The sequence below is a fragment of the Anomaloglossus baeobatrachus genome, chromosome 4 (genome assembly GCF_048569485.1).
Source record: "Anomaloglossus baeobatrachus isolate aAnoBae1 chromosome 4, aAnoBae1.hap1, whole genome shotgun sequence".
Taxonomy (NCBI): domain Eukaryota; kingdom Metazoa; phylum Chordata; class Amphibia; order Anura; family Aromobatidae; genus Anomaloglossus; species Anomaloglossus baeobatrachus.
This window is the reverse complement of record NC_134356.1, coordinates 611174981-611190947: the sequence shown is the minus strand read 5'-3', so window position 1 is coordinate 611190947 and position 15967 is coordinate 611174981. Positions and strand designations below refer to the sequence as shown.

The 15967-nt window shown below is 37.9% G+C and overlaps 30 non-coding genes across 30 annotated transcripts; all 30 read right to left on the bottom strand.

Moving 5' to 3' along the window:
- Positions 1-172: 172 nt before the first annotated feature.
- Positions 173-245, bottom strand: TRNAR-CCU (transfer RNA arginine (anticodon CCU)). Its single transcript has one exon. It is a non-coding gene; the product is annotated as a tRNA-Arg (tRNA).
- A 459-nt stretch (positions 246-704) lies between these two features.
- TRNAI-UAU (transfer RNA isoleucine (anticodon UAU)) lies at positions 705-797 on the bottom strand. The gene is given in 2 exon segments: positions 705-740; positions 760-797. It is a non-coding gene; the product is annotated as a tRNA-Ile (tRNA).
- Positions 798-1236: 439 nt separating this feature from the next.
- TRNAR-CCU (transfer RNA arginine (anticodon CCU)) lies at positions 1237-1309 on the bottom strand. The gene has a single exon. It is a non-coding gene; the product is annotated as a tRNA-Arg (tRNA).
- Positions 1310-1768: 459 nt separating this feature from the next.
- On the bottom strand, positions 1769-1861 carry TRNAI-UAU (transfer RNA isoleucine (anticodon UAU)). The gene is given in 2 exon segments: positions 1769-1804; positions 1824-1861. It is a non-coding gene; the product is annotated as a tRNA-Ile (tRNA).
- Positions 1862-2300: 439 nt separating this feature from the next.
- Positions 2301-2373, bottom strand: TRNAR-CCU (transfer RNA arginine (anticodon CCU)). The gene has a single exon. It is a non-coding gene; the product is annotated as a tRNA-Arg (tRNA).
- Positions 2374-2832: 459 nt separating this feature from the next.
- On the bottom strand, positions 2833-2925 carry TRNAL-UAA (transfer RNA leucine (anticodon UAA)). Its single transcript is given in 2 exon segments — positions 2833-2868; positions 2888-2925. It is a non-coding gene; the product is annotated as a tRNA-Leu (tRNA).
- A 439-nt stretch (positions 2926-3364) lies between these two features.
- TRNAR-CCU (transfer RNA arginine (anticodon CCU)) lies at positions 3365-3437 on the bottom strand. The gene has a single exon. It is a non-coding gene; the product is annotated as a tRNA-Arg (tRNA).
- A 459-nt stretch (positions 3438-3896) lies between these two features.
- TRNAI-UAU (transfer RNA isoleucine (anticodon UAU)) lies at positions 3897-3989 on the bottom strand. The gene is given in 2 exon segments: positions 3897-3932; positions 3952-3989. It is a non-coding gene; the product is annotated as a tRNA-Ile (tRNA).
- A 439-nt stretch (positions 3990-4428) lies between these two features.
- On the bottom strand, positions 4429-4501 carry TRNAR-CCU (transfer RNA arginine (anticodon CCU)). The gene has a single exon. It is a non-coding gene; the product is annotated as a tRNA-Arg (tRNA).
- A 459-nt stretch (positions 4502-4960) lies between these two features.
- TRNAI-UAU (transfer RNA isoleucine (anticodon UAU)) lies at positions 4961-5053 on the bottom strand. The gene is given in 2 exon segments: positions 4961-4996; positions 5016-5053. It is a non-coding gene; the product is annotated as a tRNA-Ile (tRNA).
- A 439-nt stretch (positions 5054-5492) lies between these two features.
- On the bottom strand, positions 5493-5565 carry TRNAR-CCU (transfer RNA arginine (anticodon CCU)). The gene has a single exon. It is a non-coding gene; the product is annotated as a tRNA-Arg (tRNA).
- Positions 5566-6024: 459 nt separating this feature from the next.
- On the bottom strand, positions 6025-6117 carry TRNAI-UAU (transfer RNA isoleucine (anticodon UAU)). The gene is given in 2 exon segments: positions 6025-6060; positions 6080-6117. It is a non-coding gene; the product is annotated as a tRNA-Ile (tRNA).
- Positions 6118-6556: 439 nt separating this feature from the next.
- On the bottom strand, positions 6557-6629 carry TRNAR-CCU (transfer RNA arginine (anticodon CCU)). Its single transcript has one exon. It is a non-coding gene; the product is annotated as a tRNA-Arg (tRNA).
- Positions 6630-7088: 459 nt separating this feature from the next.
- On the bottom strand, positions 7089-7181 carry TRNAI-UAU (transfer RNA isoleucine (anticodon UAU)). Its single transcript is given in 2 exon segments — positions 7089-7124; positions 7144-7181. It is a non-coding gene; the product is annotated as a tRNA-Ile (tRNA).
- A 439-nt stretch (positions 7182-7620) lies between these two features.
- On the bottom strand, positions 7621-7693 carry TRNAR-CCU (transfer RNA arginine (anticodon CCU)). The gene has a single exon. It is a non-coding gene; the product is annotated as a tRNA-Arg (tRNA).
- A 459-nt stretch (positions 7694-8152) lies between these two features.
- On the bottom strand, positions 8153-8245 carry TRNAI-UAU (transfer RNA isoleucine (anticodon UAU)). Its single transcript is given in 2 exon segments — positions 8153-8188; positions 8208-8245. It is a non-coding gene; the product is annotated as a tRNA-Ile (tRNA).
- A 439-nt stretch (positions 8246-8684) lies between these two features.
- Positions 8685-8757, bottom strand: TRNAR-CCU (transfer RNA arginine (anticodon CCU)). The gene has a single exon. It is a non-coding gene; the product is annotated as a tRNA-Arg (tRNA).
- A 459-nt stretch (positions 8758-9216) lies between these two features.
- On the bottom strand, positions 9217-9309 carry TRNAI-UAU (transfer RNA isoleucine (anticodon UAU)). The gene is given in 2 exon segments: positions 9217-9252; positions 9272-9309. It is a non-coding gene; the product is annotated as a tRNA-Ile (tRNA).
- Positions 9310-9748: 439 nt separating this feature from the next.
- On the bottom strand, positions 9749-9821 carry TRNAR-CCU (transfer RNA arginine (anticodon CCU)). The gene has a single exon. It is a non-coding gene; the product is annotated as a tRNA-Arg (tRNA).
- A 459-nt stretch (positions 9822-10280) lies between these two features.
- Positions 10281-10373, bottom strand: TRNAI-UAU (transfer RNA isoleucine (anticodon UAU)). The gene is given in 2 exon segments: positions 10281-10316; positions 10336-10373. It is a non-coding gene; the product is annotated as a tRNA-Ile (tRNA).
- A 439-nt stretch (positions 10374-10812) lies between these two features.
- TRNAR-CCU (transfer RNA arginine (anticodon CCU)) lies at positions 10813-10885 on the bottom strand. Its single transcript has one exon. It is a non-coding gene; the product is annotated as a tRNA-Arg (tRNA).
- Positions 10886-11344: 459 nt separating this feature from the next.
- On the bottom strand, positions 11345-11437 carry TRNAI-UAU (transfer RNA isoleucine (anticodon UAU)). The gene is given in 2 exon segments: positions 11345-11380; positions 11400-11437. It is a non-coding gene; the product is annotated as a tRNA-Ile (tRNA).
- A 439-nt stretch (positions 11438-11876) lies between these two features.
- Positions 11877-11949, bottom strand: TRNAR-CCU (transfer RNA arginine (anticodon CCU)). The gene has a single exon. It is a non-coding gene; the product is annotated as a tRNA-Arg (tRNA).
- A 459-nt stretch (positions 11950-12408) lies between these two features.
- Positions 12409-12501, bottom strand: TRNAI-UAU (transfer RNA isoleucine (anticodon UAU)). The gene is given in 2 exon segments: positions 12409-12444; positions 12464-12501. It is a non-coding gene; the product is annotated as a tRNA-Ile (tRNA).
- Positions 12502-12940: 439 nt separating this feature from the next.
- Positions 12941-13013, bottom strand: TRNAR-CCU (transfer RNA arginine (anticodon CCU)). Its single transcript has one exon. It is a non-coding gene; the product is annotated as a tRNA-Arg (tRNA).
- Positions 13014-13472: 459 nt separating this feature from the next.
- On the bottom strand, positions 13473-13565 carry TRNAI-UAU (transfer RNA isoleucine (anticodon UAU)). Its single transcript is given in 2 exon segments — positions 13473-13508; positions 13528-13565. It is a non-coding gene; the product is annotated as a tRNA-Ile (tRNA).
- Positions 13566-14004: 439 nt separating this feature from the next.
- Positions 14005-14077, bottom strand: TRNAR-CCU (transfer RNA arginine (anticodon CCU)). Its single transcript has one exon. It is a non-coding gene; the product is annotated as a tRNA-Arg (tRNA).
- Positions 14078-14536: 459 nt separating this feature from the next.
- Positions 14537-14629, bottom strand: TRNAI-UAU (transfer RNA isoleucine (anticodon UAU)). The gene is given in 2 exon segments: positions 14537-14572; positions 14592-14629. It is a non-coding gene; the product is annotated as a tRNA-Ile (tRNA).
- A 439-nt stretch (positions 14630-15068) lies between these two features.
- Positions 15069-15141, bottom strand: TRNAR-CCU (transfer RNA arginine (anticodon CCU)). Its single transcript has one exon. It is a non-coding gene; the product is annotated as a tRNA-Arg (tRNA).
- A 459-nt stretch (positions 15142-15600) lies between these two features.
- Positions 15601-15693, bottom strand: TRNAI-UAU (transfer RNA isoleucine (anticodon UAU)). The gene is given in 2 exon segments: positions 15601-15636; positions 15656-15693. It is a non-coding gene; the product is annotated as a tRNA-Ile (tRNA).
- Positions 15694-15967: the final 274 nt, after the last annotated feature.

The following is a 15967-nucleotide window of genomic DNA, read 5'->3' as shown; positions in this document are numbered from 1 at the left end:
CTGTTGCTATATTTTATATGCTGTATTTGTAATATCGTATTTTATTATTTAGCATGGTCACACTTCTTTCAATTAAAAGTAGCAATCTTTCTTTTTTGGAGAATTTTGCAAGATCAAATTCAAACTGGTAGAAAGATTAGACAGACCATGCGCTGTTTCAGAGATAAGCAAACACCCCAGATGGGACTTGAACCCACAATCCCTGGCTTAGGAGGCCAGTGCCTTATCCATTAGGCCACTGGGGCTTCTCAAGGTAGTTCATGCCGTGGGTTCTATTTTCTGTAGCAGGCAATTATCCGTTTTAATTGCATTTTCAAAAATGGTCTTGTAAGTTTGTACTCCAACTTGAAAACAACCATAACCACGTGCTTCTTTCTTTTCTGCTGAGAGCCAAGGCTTCCTTTGTCATGTCCTTTTCATCATGTAGTCACTCCACATTATTGATGCCAATGAAGGAAATAATATTTGGCTCCCAGAAGCCTTAAAAAAACAATTTATCTTTTACATTTCCCTTTACAATATGGTACTAGATCATGGTAAAACTGGTGAGACTTTTGTAATATACAGCAAATTAAACAAGAAACCATAAAAAGTAAATATCTCTCGGAAACTTCCTTCTCAATCGTGCAAGTAGATCATGATGGAACTCGAGAAACTTTGGCTAACGCATTTGTTCAAAATAACAAAGGAAGACAAGAAAAGTCTGCTCCAGGTGAGGCTTGAACTCACAACCTCGGCATAGCTCATCAGTTACTGCTTTATAAGTACCGCGCGCTGACCGATTGCGCCACTGGAGCAGCTGCTGGGCTGCAGCATTGCATATATGAAAAAAAAACAATCAGAAATTTAAAATGAAAAATTTGCTCCGAAATGTAACTATTTGATAAAACAGGATTTGTGTTGTTGCTTTTTCCACAGTTTGAAAATACATTTTTTACCAGATCACAATCTTTATGAAGAATCAATTGAGACATTTATCACACTGGCCAATGGGCATTTTTAAACTGAAACATCCTGTTGCTTCAGGAAGTGCACATGTGTATTGGCTGGGATGAACACACGCTCTGTTGCTATATTTTATATGCTGTATTTGTAATATCGTATTTTATTATTTAGCATGGTCACACTTCTTTCAATTAAAAGTAGCAATCTTTCTTTTTTGGAGAATTTTGCAAGATCAAATTCAAACTGGTAGAAAGATTAGACAGACCATGCGCTGTTTCAGAGATAAGCAAACACCCCAGATGGGACTTGAACCCACAATCCCTGGCTTAGGAGGCCAGTGCCTTATCCATTAGGCCACTGGGGCTTCTCAAGGTAGTTCATGCCGTGGGTTCTATTTTCTGTAGCAGGCAATTATCCGTTTTAATTGCATTTTCAAAAATGGTCTTGTAAGTTTGTACTCCAACTTGAAAACAACCATAACCACGTGCTTCTTTCTTTTCTGCTGAGAGCCAGGGCTTCCTTTGTCATGTCCTTTTCATCATGTAGTCACTCCACATTATTGATGCCAATGAAGGAAATAATATTTGGCTCCCAGAAGCCTTAAAAAAACAATTTATCTTTTACATTTCCCTTTACAATATGGTACTAGATCATGGTAAAACTGGTGAGACTTTTGTAATATACAGCAAATTAAACAAGAAACCATAAAAAGTAAATATCTCTCGGAAACTTCCTTCTCAATCGTGCAAGTAGATCATGATGGAACTCGAGAAACTTTGGCTAACGCATTTGTTCAAAATAACAAAGGAAGACAAGAAAAGTCTGCTCCAGGTGAGGCTTGAACTCACAACCTCGGCATAGCTCATCAGTTACTGCTTTATAAGTACCGCGCGCTGACCGATTGCGCCACTGGAGCAGCTGCTGGGCTGCAGCATTGCATATATGAAAAAAAAACAATCAGAAATTTAAAATGAAAAATTTGCTCCGAAATGTAACTATTTGATAAAACAGGATTTGTGTTGTTGCTTTTTCCACAGTTTGAAAATACATTTTTTACCAGATCACAATCTTTATGAAGAATCAATTGAGACATTTATCACACTGGCCAATGGGCATTTTTAAACTGAAACATCCTGTTGCTTCAGGAAGTGCACATGTGCATTGGCTGGGATGAACACACGCTCTGTTGCTATATTTTATATGCTGTATTTGTAATATCGTATTTTATTATTTAGCATGGTCACACTTCTTTCAATTAAAAGTAGCAATCTTTCTTTTTTGGAGAATTTTGCAAGATCAAATTCAAACTGGTAGAAAGATTAGACAGACCATGCGCTGTTTCAGAGATAAGCAAACACCCCAGATGGGACTTGAACCCACAATCCCTGGCTTAGGAGGCCAGTGCCTTATCCATTAGGCCACTGGGGCTTCTCAAGGTAGTTCATGCCGTGGGTTCTATTTTCTGTAGCAGGCAATTATCCGTTTTAATTGCATTTTCAAAAATGGTCTTGTAAGTTTGTACTCCAACTTGAAAACAACCATAACCACGTGCTTCTTTCTTTTCTGCTGAGAGCCAAGGCTTCCTTTGTCATGTCCTTTTCATCATGTAGTCACTCCACATTATTGATGCCAATGAAGGAAATAATATTTGGCTCCCAGAAGCCTTAAAAAAACAATTTATCTTTTGCATTTCCCTTTACAATATGGTACTAGATCATGGTAAAACTGGTGAGACTTTTGTAATATACAGCAAATTAAACAAGAAACCATAAAAAGTAAATATCTCTCGGAAACTTCCTTCTCAATCGTGCAAGTAGATCATGATGGAACTCGAGAAACTTTGGCTAACGCATTTGTTCAAAATAACAAAGGAAGACAAGAAAAGTCTGCTCCAGGTGAGGCTTGAACTCACAACCTCGGCATAGCTCATCAGTTACTGCTTTTTAGGTACCGAGCGCTGACCGATTGTGCCACTGGAGCAGCTGCTGGGCTGCAGCATTGCATATATGAAAAAAAAACAATCAGAAATTTAAAATGAAAAATTTGCTCCGAAATGTAACTATTTGATAAAACAGGATTTGTGTTGTTGCTTTTTCCACAGTTTGAAAATACATTTTTTACCAGATCACAATCTTTATGAAGAATCAATTGAGACATTTATCACACTGGCCAATGGGCATTTTTAAACTGAAACATCCTGTTGCTTCAGGAAGTGCACATGTGCATTGGCTGGGATGAACACACGCTCTGTTGCTATATTTTATATGCTGTATTTGTAATATCGTATTTTATTATTTAGCATGGTCACACTTCTTTCAATTAAAAGTAGCAATCTTTCTTTTTTGGAGAATTTTGCAAGATCAAATTCAAACTGGTAGAAAGATTAGACAGACCATGCGCTGTTTCAGAGATAAGCAAACACCCCAGATGGGACTTGAACCCACAATCCCTGGCTTAGGAGGCCAGTGCCTTATCCATTAGGCCACTGGGGCTTCTCAAGGTAGTTCATGCCGTGGGTTCTATTTTCTGTAGCAGGCAATTATCCGTTTTAATTGCATTTTCAAAAATGGTCTTGTAAGTTTGTACTCCAACTTGAAAACAACCATAACCACGTGCTTCTTTCTTTTCTGCTGAGAGCCAAGGCTTCCTTTGTCATGTCCTTTTCATCATGTAGTCACTCCACATTATTGATGCCAATGAAGGAAATAATATTTGGCTCCCAGAAGCCTTAAAAAAACAATTTATCTTTTACATTTCCCTTTACAATATGGTACTAGATCATGGTAAAACTGGTGAGACTTTTGTAATATACAGCAAATTAAACAAGAAACCATAAAAAGTAAATATCTCTCGGAAACTTCCTTCTCAATCGTGCAAGTAGATCATGATGGAACTCGAGAAACTTTGGCTAACGCATTTGTTCAAAATAACAAAGGAAGACAAGAAAAGTCTGCTCCAGGTGAGGCTTGAACTCACAACCTCGGCATAGCTCATCAGTTACTGCTTTATAAGTACCGCGCGCTGACCGATTGCGCCACTGGAGCAGCTGCTGGGCTGCAGCATTGCATATATGAAAAAAAAACAATCAGAAATTTAAAATGAAAAATTTGCTCCGAAATGTAACTATTTGATAAAACAGGATTTGTGTTGTTGCTTTTTCCACAGTTTGAAAATACATTTTTTACCAGATCACAATCTTTATGAAGAATCAATTGAGACATTTATCACACTGGCCAATGGGCATTTTTAAACTGAAACATCCTGTTGCTTCAGGAAGTGCACATGTGCATTGGCTGGGATGAACACACGCTCTGTTGCTATATTTTATATGCTGTATTTGTAATATCGTATTTTATTATTTAGCATGGTCACACTTCTTTCAATTAAAAGTAGCAATCTTTCTTTTTTGGAGAATTTTGCAAGATCAAATTCAAACTGGTAGAAAGATTAGACAGACCATGTGCTGTTTCAGAGATAAGCAAACACCCCAGATGGGACTTGAACCCACAATCCCTGGCTTAGGAGGCCAGTGCCTTATCCATTAGGCCACTGGGGCTTCTCAAGGTAGTTCATGCCGTGGGTTCTATTTTCTGTAGCAGGCAATTATCCGTTTTAATTGCATTTTCAAAAATGGTCTTGTAAGTTTGTACTCCAACTTGAAAACAACCATAACCACGTGCTTCTTTCTTTTCTGCTGAGAGCCAAGGCTTCCTTTGTCATGTCCTTTTCATCATGTAGTCACTCCACATTATTGATGCCAATGAAGGAAATAATATTTGGCTCCCAGAAGCCTTAAAAAAACAATTTATCTTTTGCATTTCCCTTTACAATATGGTACTAGATCATGGTAAAACTGGTGAGACTTTTGTAATATACAGCAAATTAAACAAGAAACCATAAAAAGTAAATATCTCTCGGAAACTTCCTTCTCAATCGTGCAAGTAGATCATGATGGAACTCCAGAAACTTTGGCTAACGCATTTGTTCAAAATAACAAAGGAAGACAAGAAAAGTCTGCTCCAGGTGAGGCTTGAACTCACAACCTCGGCATAGCTCATCAGTTACTGCTTTATAAGTACCGCGCGCTGACCGATTGCGCCACTGGAGCAGCTGCTGGGCTGCAGCATTGCATATATGAAAAAAAAACAATCAGAAATTTAAAATGAAAAATTTGCTCCGAAATGTAACTATTTGATAAAACAGGATTTGTGTTGTTGCTTTTTCCACAGTTTGAAAATACATTTTTTACCAGATCACAATCTTTATGAAGAATCAATTGAGACATTTATCACACTGGCCAATGGGCATTTTTAAACTGAAACATCCTGTTGCTTCAGGAAGTGCACATGTGCATTGGCTGGGATGAACACACGCTCTGTTGCTATATTTTATATGCTGTATTTGTAATATCGTATTTTATTATTTAGCATGGTCACACTTCTTTCAATTAAAAGTAGCAATCTTTCTTTTTTGGAGAATTTTGCAAGATCAAATTCAAACTGGTAGAAAGATTAGACAGACCATGCGCTGTTTCAGAGATAAGCAAACACCCCAGATGGGACTTGAACCCACAATCCCTGGCTTAGGAGGCCAGTGCCTTATCCATTAGGCCACTGGGGCTTCTCAAGGTAGTTCATGCCGTGGGTTCTATTTTCTGTAGCAGGCAATTATCCGTTTTAATTGCATTTTCAAAAATGGTCTTGTAAGTTTGTACTCCAACTTGAAAACAACCATAACCACGTGCTTCTTTCTTTTCTGCTGAGAGCCAAGGCTTCCTTTGTCATGTCCTTTTCATCATGTAGTCACTCCACATTATTGATGCCAATGAAGGAAATAATATTTGGCTCCCAGAAGCCTTAAAAAAACAATTTATCTTTTGCATTTCCCTTTACAATATGGTACTAGATCATGGTAAAACTGGTGAGACTTTTGTAATATACAGCAAATTAAACAAGAAACCATAAAAAGTAAATATCTCTCGGAAACTTCCTTCTCAATCGTGCAAGTAGATCATGATGGAACTCGAGAAACTTTGGCTAACGCATTTGTTCAAAATAACAAAGGAAGACAAGAAAAGTCTGCTCCAGGTGAGGCTTGAACTCACAACCTCGGCATAGCTCATCAGTTACTGCTTTATAAGTACCGAGCGCTGACCGATTGCGCCACTGGAGCAGCTGCTGGGCTGCAGCATTGCATATATGAAAAAAAAACAATCAGAAATTTAAAATGAAAAATTTGCTCCGAAATGTAACTATTTGATAAAACAGGATTTGTGTTGTTGCTTTTTCCACAGTTTGAAAATACATTTTTTACCAGATCACAATCTTTATGAAGAATCAATTGAGACATTTATCACACTGGCCAATGGGCATTTTTAAACTGAAACATCCTGTTGCTTCAGGAAGTGCACATGTGCATTGGCTGGGATGAACACACGCTCTGTTGCTATATTTTATATGCTGTATTTGTAATATCGTATTTTATTATTTAGCATGGTCACACTTCTTTCAATTAAAAGTAGCAATCTTTCTTTTTTGGAGAATTTTGCAAGATCAAATTCAAACTGGTAGAAAGATTAGACAGACCATGCGCTGTTTCAGAGATAAGCAAACACCCCAGATGGGACTTGAACCCACAATCCCTGGCTTAGGAGGCCAGTGCCTTATCCATTAGGCCACTGGGGCTTCTCAAGGTAGTTCATGCCGTGGGTTCTATTTTCTGTAGCAGGCAATTATCCGTTTTAATTGCATTTTCAAAAATGGTCTTGTAAGTTTGTACTCCAACTTGAAAACAACCATAACCACGTGCTTCTTTCTTTTCTGCTGAGAGCCAAGGCTTCCTTTGTCATGTCCTTTTCATCATGTAGTCACTCCACATTATTGATGCCAATGAAGGAAATAATATTTGGCTCCCAGAAGCCTTAAAAAAACAATTTATCTTTTACATTTCCCTTTACAATATGGTACTAGATCATGGTAAAACTGGTGAGACTTTTGTAATATACAGCAAATTAAACAAGAAACCATAAAAAGTAAATATCTCTCGGAAACTTCCTTCTCAATCGTGCAAGTAGATCATGATGGAACTCGAGAAACTTTGGCTAACGCATTTGTTCAAAATAACAAAGGAAGACAAGAAAAGTCTGCTCCAGGTGAGGCTTGAACTCACAACCTCGGCATAGCTCATCAGTTACTGCTTTATAAGTACCGCGCGCTGACCGATTGCGCCACTGGAGCAGCTGCTGGGCTGCAGCATTGCATATATGAAAAAAAAACAATCAGAAATTTAAAATGAAAAATTTGCTCCGAAATGTAACTATTTGATAAAACAGGATTTGTGTTGTTGCTTTTTCCACAGTTTGAAAATACATTTTTTACCAGATCACAATCTTTATGAAGAATCAATTGAGACATTTATCACACTGGCCAATGGGCATTTTTAAACTGAAACATCCTGTTGCTTCAGGAAGTGCACATGTGCATTGGCTGGGATGAACACACGCTCTGTTGCTATATTTTATATGCTGTATTTGTAATATCGTATTTTATTATTTAGCATGGTCACACTTCTTTCAATTAAAAGTAGCAATCTTTCTTTTTTGGAGAATTTTGCAAGATCAAATTCAAACTGGTAGAAAGATTAGACAGACCATGCGCTGTTTCAGAGATAAGCAAACACCCCAGATGGGACTTGAACCCACAATCCCTGGCTTAGGAGGCCAGTGCCTTATCCATTAGGCCACTGGGGCTTCTCAAGGTAGTTCATGCCGTGGGTTCTATTTTCTGTAGCAGGCAATTATCCGTTTTAATTGCATTTTCAAAAATGGTCTTGTAAGTTTGTACTCCAACTTGAAAACAACCATAACCACGTGCTTCTTTCTTTTCTGCTGAGAGCCAAGGCTTCCTTTGTCATGTCCTTTTCATCATGTAGTCACTCCACATTATTGATGCCAATGAAGGAAATAATATTTGGCTCCCAGAAGCCTTAAAAAAACAATTTATCTTTTGCATTTCCCTTTACAATATGGTACTAGATCATGGTAAAACTGGTGAGACTTTTGTAATATACAGCAAATTAAACAAGAAACCATAAAAAGTAAATATCTCTCGGAAACTTCCTTCTCAATCGTGCAAGTAGATCATGATGGAACTCGAGAAACTTTGGCTAACGCATTTGTTCAAAATAACAAAGGAAGACAAGAAAAGTCTGCTCCAGGTGAGGCTTGAACTCACAACCTCGGCATAGCTCATCAGTTACTGCTTTATAAGTACCGCGCGCTGACCGATTGCGCCACTGGAGCAGCTGCTGGGCTGCAGCATTGCATATATGAAAAAAAAACAATCAGAAATTTAAAATGAAAAATTTGCTCCGAAATGTAACTATTTGATAAAACAGGATTTGTGTTGTTGCTTTTTCCACAGTTTGAAAATACATTTTTTACCAGATCACAATCTTTATGAAGAATCAATTGAGACATTTATCACACTGGCCAATGGGCATTTTTAAACTGAAACATCCTGTTGCTTCAGGAAGTGCACATGTGCATTGGCTGGGATGAACACACGCTCTGTTGCTATATTTTATATGCTGTATTTGTAATATCGTATTTTATTATTTAGCATGGTCACACTTCTTTCAATTAAAAGTAGCAATCTTTCTTTTTTGGAGAATTTTGCAAGATCAAATTCAAACTGGTAGAAAGATTAGACAGACCATGCGCTGTTTCAGAGATAAGCAAACACCCCAGATGGGACTTGAACCCACAATCCCTGGCTTAGGAGGCCAGTGCCTTATCCATTAGGCCACTGGGGCTTCTCAAGGTAGTTCATGCCGTGGGTTCTATTTTCTGTAGCAGGCAATTATCCGTTTTAATTGCATTTTCAAAAATGGTCTTGTAAGTTTGTACTCCAACTTGAAAACAACCATAACCACGTGCTTCTTTCTTTTCTGCTGAGAGCCAAGGCTTCCTTTGTCATGTCCTTTTCATCATGTAGTCACTCCACATTATTGATGCCAATGAAGGAAATAATATTTGGCTCCCAGAAGCCTTAAAAAAACAATTTATCTTTTACATTTCCCTTTACAATATGGTACTAGATCATGGTAAAACTGGTGAGACTTTTGTAATATACAGCAAATTAAACAAGAAACCATAAAAAGTAAATATCTCTCGGAAACTTCCTTCTCAATCGTGCAAGTAGATCATGATGGAACTCGAGAAACTTTGGCTAACGCATTTGTTCAAAATAACAAAGGAAGACAAGAAAAGTCTGCTCCAGGTGAGGCTTGAACTCACAACCTCGGCATAGCTCATCAGTTACTGCTTTATAAGTACCGCGCGCTGACCGATTGCGCCACTGGAGCAGCTGCTGGGCTGCAGCATTGCATATATGAAAAAAAAACAATCAGAAATTTAAAATGAAAAATTTGCTCCGAAATGTAACTATTTGATAAAACAGGATTTGTGTTGTTGCTTTTTCCACAGTTTGAAAATACATTTTTTACCAGATCACAATCTTTATGAAGAATCAATTGAGACATTTATCACACTGGCCAATGGGCATTTTTAAACTGAAACATCCTGTTGCTTCAGGAAGTGCACATGTGAATTGGCTGGGATGAACACACGCTCTGTTGCTATATTTTATATGCTGTATTTGTAATATCGTATTTTATTATTTAGCATGGTCACACTTCTTTCAATTAAAAGTAGCAATCTTTCTTTTTTGGAGAATTTTGCAAGATCAAATTCAAACTGGTAGAAAGATTAGACAGACCATGCGCTGTTTCAGAGATAAGCAAACACCCCAGATGGGACTTGAACCCACAATCCCTGGCTTAGGAGGCCAGTGCCTTATCCATTAGGCCACTGGGGCTTCTCAAGGTAGTTCATGCCGTGGGTTCTATTTTCTGTAGCAGGCAATTATCCGTTTTAATTGCATTTTCAAAAATGGTCTTGTAAGTTTGTACTCCAACTTGAAAACAACCATAACCACGTGCTTCTTTCTTTTCTGCTGAGAGCCAAGGCTTCCTTTGTCATGTCCTTTTCATCATGTAGTCACTCCACATTATTGATGCCAATGAAGGAAATAATATTTGGCTCCCAGAAGCCTTAAAAAAACAATTTATCTTTTGCATTTCCCTTTACAATATGGTACTAGATCATGGTAAAACTGGTGAGACTTTTGTAATATACAGCAAATTAAACAAGAAACCATAAAAAGTAAATATCTCTCGGAAACTTCCTTCTCAATCGTGCAAGTAGATCATGATGGAACTCGAGAAACTTTGGCTAACGCATTTGTTCAAAATAACAAAGGAAGACAAGAAAAGTCTGCTCCAGGTGAGGCTTGAACTCACAACCTCGGCATAGCTCATCAGTTACTGCTTTATAAGTACCGCGCGCTGACCGATTGCGCCACTGGAGCAGCTGCTGGGCTGCAGCATTGCATATATGAAAAAAAAACAATCAGAAATTTAAAATGAAAAATTTGCTCCGAAATGTAACTATTTGATAAAACAGGATTTGTGTTGTTGCTTTTTCCACAGTTTGAAAATACATTTTTTACCAGATCACAATCTTTATGAAGAATCAATTGAGACATTTATCACACTGGCCAATGGGCATTTTTAAACTGAAACATCCTGTTGCTTCAGGAAGTGCACATGTGCATTGGCTGGGATGAACACACGCTCTGTTGCTATATTTTATATGCTGTATTTGTAATATCGTATTTTATTATTTAGCATGGTCACACTTCTTTCAATTAAAAGTAGCAATCTTTCTTTTTTGGAGAATTTTGCAAGATCAAATTCAAACTGGTAGAAAGATTAGACAGACCATGCGCTGTTTCAGAGATAAGCAAACACCCCAGATGGGACTTGAACCCACAATCCCTGGCTTAGGAGGCCAGTGCCTTATCCATTAGGCCACTGGGGCTTCTCAAGGTAGTTCATGCCGTGGGTTCTATTTTCTGTAGCAGGCAATTATCCGTTTTAATTGCATTTTCAAAAATGGTCTTGTAAGTTTGTACTCCAACTTGAAAACAACCATAACCACGTGCTTCTTTCTTTTCTGCTGAGAGCCAAGGCTTCCTTTGTCATGTCCTTTTCATCATGTAGTCACTCCACATTATTGATGCCAATGAAGGAAATAATATTTGGCTCCCAGAAGCCTTAAAAAAACAATTTATCTTTTGCATTTCCCTTTACAATATGGTACTAGATCATGGTAAAACTGGTGAGACTTTTGTAATATACAGCAAATTAAACAAGAAACCATAAAAAGTAAATATCTCTCGGAAACTTCCTTCTCAATCGTGCAAGTAGATCATGATGGAACTCGAGAAACTTTGGCTAACGCATTTGTTCAAAATAACAAAGGAAGACAAGAAAAGTCTGCTCCAGGTGAGGCTTGAACTCACAACCTCGGCATAGCTCATCAGTTACTGCTTTATAAGTACCGAGCGCTGACCGATTGCGCCACTGGAGCAGCTGCTGGGCTGCAGCATTGCATATATGAAAAAAAAACAATCAGAAATTTAAAATGAAAAATTTGCTCCGAAATGTAACTATTTGATAAAACAGGATTTGTGTTGTTGCTTTTTCCACAGTTTGAAAATACATTTTTTACCAGATCACAATCTTTATGAAGAATCAATTGAGACATTTATCACACTGGCCAATGGGCATTTTTAAACTGAAACATCCTGTTGCTTCAGGAAGTGCACATGTGCATTGGCTGGGATGAACACACGCTCTGTTGCTATATTTTATATGCTGTATTTGTAATATCGTATTTTATTATTTAGCATGGTCACACTTCTTTCAATTAAAAGTAGCAATCTTTCTTTTTTGGAGAATTTTGCAAGATCAAATTCAAACTGGTAGAAAGATTAGACAGACCATGCGCTGTTTCAGAGATAAGCAAACACCCCAGATGGGACTTGAACCCACAATCCCTGGCTTAGGAGGCCAGTGCCTTATCCATTAGGCCACTGGGGCTTCTCAAGGTAGTTCATGCCGTGGGTTCTATTTTCTGTAGCAGGCAATTATCCGTTTTAATTGCATTTTCAAAAATGGTCTTGTAAGTTTGTACTCCAACTTGAAAACAACCATAACCACGTGCTTCTTTCTTTTCTGCTGAGAGCCAAGGCTTCCTTTGTCATGTCCTTTTCATCATGTAGTCACTCCACATTATTGATGCCAATGAAGGAAATAATATTTGGCTCCCAGAAGCCTTAAAAAAACAATTTATCTTTTACATTTCCCTTTACAATATGGTACTAGATCATGGTAAAACTGGTGAGACTTTTGTAATATACAGCAAATTAAACAAGAAACCATAAAAAGTAAATATCTCTCGGAAACTTCCTTCTCAATCGTGCAAGTAGATCATGATGGAACTCGAGAAACTTTGGCTAACGCATTTGTTCAAAATAACAAAGGAAGACAAGAAAAGTCTGCTCCAGGTGAGGCTTGAACTCACAACCTCGGCATAGCTCATCAGTTACTGCTTTATAAGTACCGCGCGCTGACCGATTGCGCCACTGGAGCAGCTGCTGGGCTGCAGCATTGCATATATGAAAAAAAAACAATCAGAAATTTAAAATGAAAAATTTGCTCCGAAATGTAACTATTTGATAAAACAGGATTTGTGTTGTTGCTTTTTCCACAGTTTGAAAATACATTTTTTACCAGATCACAATCTTTATGAAGAATCAATTGAGACATTTATCACACTGGCCAATGGGCATTTTTAAACTGAAACATCCTGTTGCTTCAGGAAGTGCACATGTGCATTGGCTGGGATGAACACACGCTCTGTTGCTATATTTTATATGCTGTATTTGTAATATCGTATTTTATTATTTAGCATGGTCACACTTCTTTCAATTAAAAGTAGCAATCTTTCTTTTTTGGAGAATTTTGCAAGATCAAATTCAAACTGGTAGAAAGATTAGACAGACCATGCGCTGTTTCAGAGATAAGCAAACACCCCAGATGGGACTTGAACCCACAATCCCTGGCTTAGGAGGCCAGTGCCTTATCCATTAGGCCACTGGGGCTTCTCAAGGTAGTTCATGCCGTGGGTTCTATTTTCTGTAGCAGGCAATTATCCGTTTTAATTGCATTTTCAAAAATGGTCTTGTAAGTTTGTACTCCAACTTGAAAACAACCATAACCACGTGCTTCTTTCTTTTCTGCTGAGAGCCAAGGCTTCCTTTGTCATGTCCTTTTCATCATGTAGTCACTCCACATTATTGATGCCAATGAAGGAAATAATATTTGGCTCCCAGAAGCCTTAAAAAAACAATTTATCTTTTGCATTTCCCTTTACAATATGGTACTAGATCATGGTAAAACTGGTGAGACTTTTGTAATATACAGCAAATTAAACAAGAAACCATAAAAAGTAAATATCTCTCGGAAACTTCCTTCTCAATCGTGCAAGTAGATCATGATGGAACTCGAGAAACTTTGGCTAACGCATTTGTTCAAAATAACAAAGGAAGACAAGAAAAGTCTGCTCCAGGTGAGGCTTGAACTCACAACCTCGGCATAGCTCATCAGTTACTGCTTTATAAGTACCGCGCGCTGACCGATTGCGCCACTGGAGCAGCTGCTGGGCTGCAGCATTGCATATATGAAAAAAAAACAATCAGAAATTTAAAATGAAAAATTTGCTCCGAAATGTAACTATTTGATAAAACAGGATTTGTGTTGTTGCTTTTTCCACAGTTTGAAAATACATTTTTTACCAGATCACAATCTTTATGAAGAATCAATTGAGACATTTATCACACTGGCCAATGGGCATTTTTAAACTGAAACATCCTGTTGCTTCAGGAAGTGCACATGTGCATTGGCTGGGATGAACACACGCTCTGTTGCTATATTTTATATGCTGTATTTGTAATATCGTATTTTATTATTTAGCATGGTCACACTTCTTTCAATTAAAAGTAGCAATCTTTCTTTTTTGGAGAATTTTGCAAGATCAAATTCAAACTGGTAGAAAGATTAGACAGACCATGCGCTGTTTCAGAGATAAGCAAACACCCCAGATGGGACTTGAACCCACAATCCCTGGCTTAGGAGGCCAGTGCCTTATCCATTAGGCCACTGGGGCTTCTCAAGGTAGTTCATGCCGTGGGTTCTATTTTCTGTAGCAGGCAATTATCCGTTTTAATTGCATTTTCAAAAATGGTCTTGTAAGTTTGTACTCCAACTTGAAAACAACCATAACCACGTGCTTCTTTCTTTTCTGCTGAGAGCCAAGGCTTCCTTTGTCATGTCCTTTTCATCATGTAGTCACTCCACATTATTGATGCCAATGAAGGAAATAATATTTGGCTCCCAGAAGCCTTAAAAAAACAATTTATCTTTTGCATTTCCCTTTACAATATGGTACTAGATCATGGTAAAACTGGTGAGACTTTTGTAATATACAGCAAATTAAACAAGAAACCATAAAAAGTAAATATCTCTCGGAAACTTCCTTCTCAATCGTGCAAGTAGATCATGATGGAACTCGAGAAACTTTGGCTAACGCATTTGTTCAAAATAACAAAGGAAGACAAGAAAAGTCTGCTCCAGGTGAGGCTTGAACTCACAACCTCGGCATAGCTCATCAGTTACTGCTTTATAAGTACCGAGCGCTGACCGATTGTGCCACTGGAGCAGCTGCTGGGCTGCAGCATTGCATATATGAAAAAAAAACAATCAGAAATTTAAAATGAAAAATTTGCTCCGAAATGTAACTATTTGATAAAACAGGATTTGTGTTGTTGCTTTTTCCACAGTTTGAAAATACATTTTTTACCAGATCACAATCTTTATGAAGAATCAATTGAGACATTTATCACACTGGCCAATGGGCATTTTTAAACTGAAACATCCTGTTGCTTCAGGAAGTGCACATGTGCATTGGCTGGGATGAACACACGCTCTGTTGCTATATTTTATATGCTGTATTTGTAATATCGTATTTTATTATTTAGCATGGTCACACTTCTTTCAATTAAAAGTAGCAATCTTTCTTTTTTGGAGAATTTTGCAAGATCAAATTCAAACTGGTAGAAAGATTAGACAGACCATGCGCTGTTTCAGAGATAAGCAAACACCCCAGATGGGACTTGAACCCACAATCCCTGGCTTAGGAGGCCAGTGCCTTATCCATTAGGCCACTGGGGCTTCTCAAGGTAGTTCATGCCGTGGGTTCTATTTTCTGTAGCAGGCAATTATCCGTTTTAATTGCATTTTCAAAAATGGTCTTGTAAGTTTGTACTCCAACTTGAAAACAACCATAACCACGTGCTTCTTTCTTTTCTGCTGAGAGCCAAGGCTTCCTTTGTCATGTCCTTTTCATCATGTAGTCACTCCACATTATTGATGCCAATGAAGGAAATAATATTTGGCTCCCAGAAGCCTTAAAAAAACAATTTATCTTTTACATTTCCCTTTACAATATGGTACTAGATCATGGTAAAACTGGTGAGACTTTTGTAATATACAGCAAATTAAACAAGAAACCATAAAAAGTAAATATCTCTCGGAAACTTCCTTCTCAATCGTGCAAGTAGATCATGATGGAACTCGAGAAACTTTGGCTAACGCATTTGTTCAAAATAACAAAGGAAGACAAGAAAAGTCTGCTCCAGGTGAGGCTTGAACTCACAACCTCGGCATAGCTCATCAGTTACTGCTTTATAAGTACCGCGCGCTGACCGATTGCGCCACTGGAGCAGCTGCTGGGCTGCAGCATTGCATATATGAAAAAAAAACAATCAGAAATTTAAAATGAAAAATTTGCTCCGAAATGTAACTATTTGATAAAACAGGATTTGTGTTGTTGCTTTTTCCACAGTTTGAAAATACATTTTTTACCAGATCACAATCTTTATGAAGAATCAATTGAGACATTTATCACACTGGCCAATGGGCATTTTTAAACTGAAACATCCTGTTGCTTCAGGAAGTGCACATGTGAATTGGCTGGGATGAACACACGCTCTGTTGC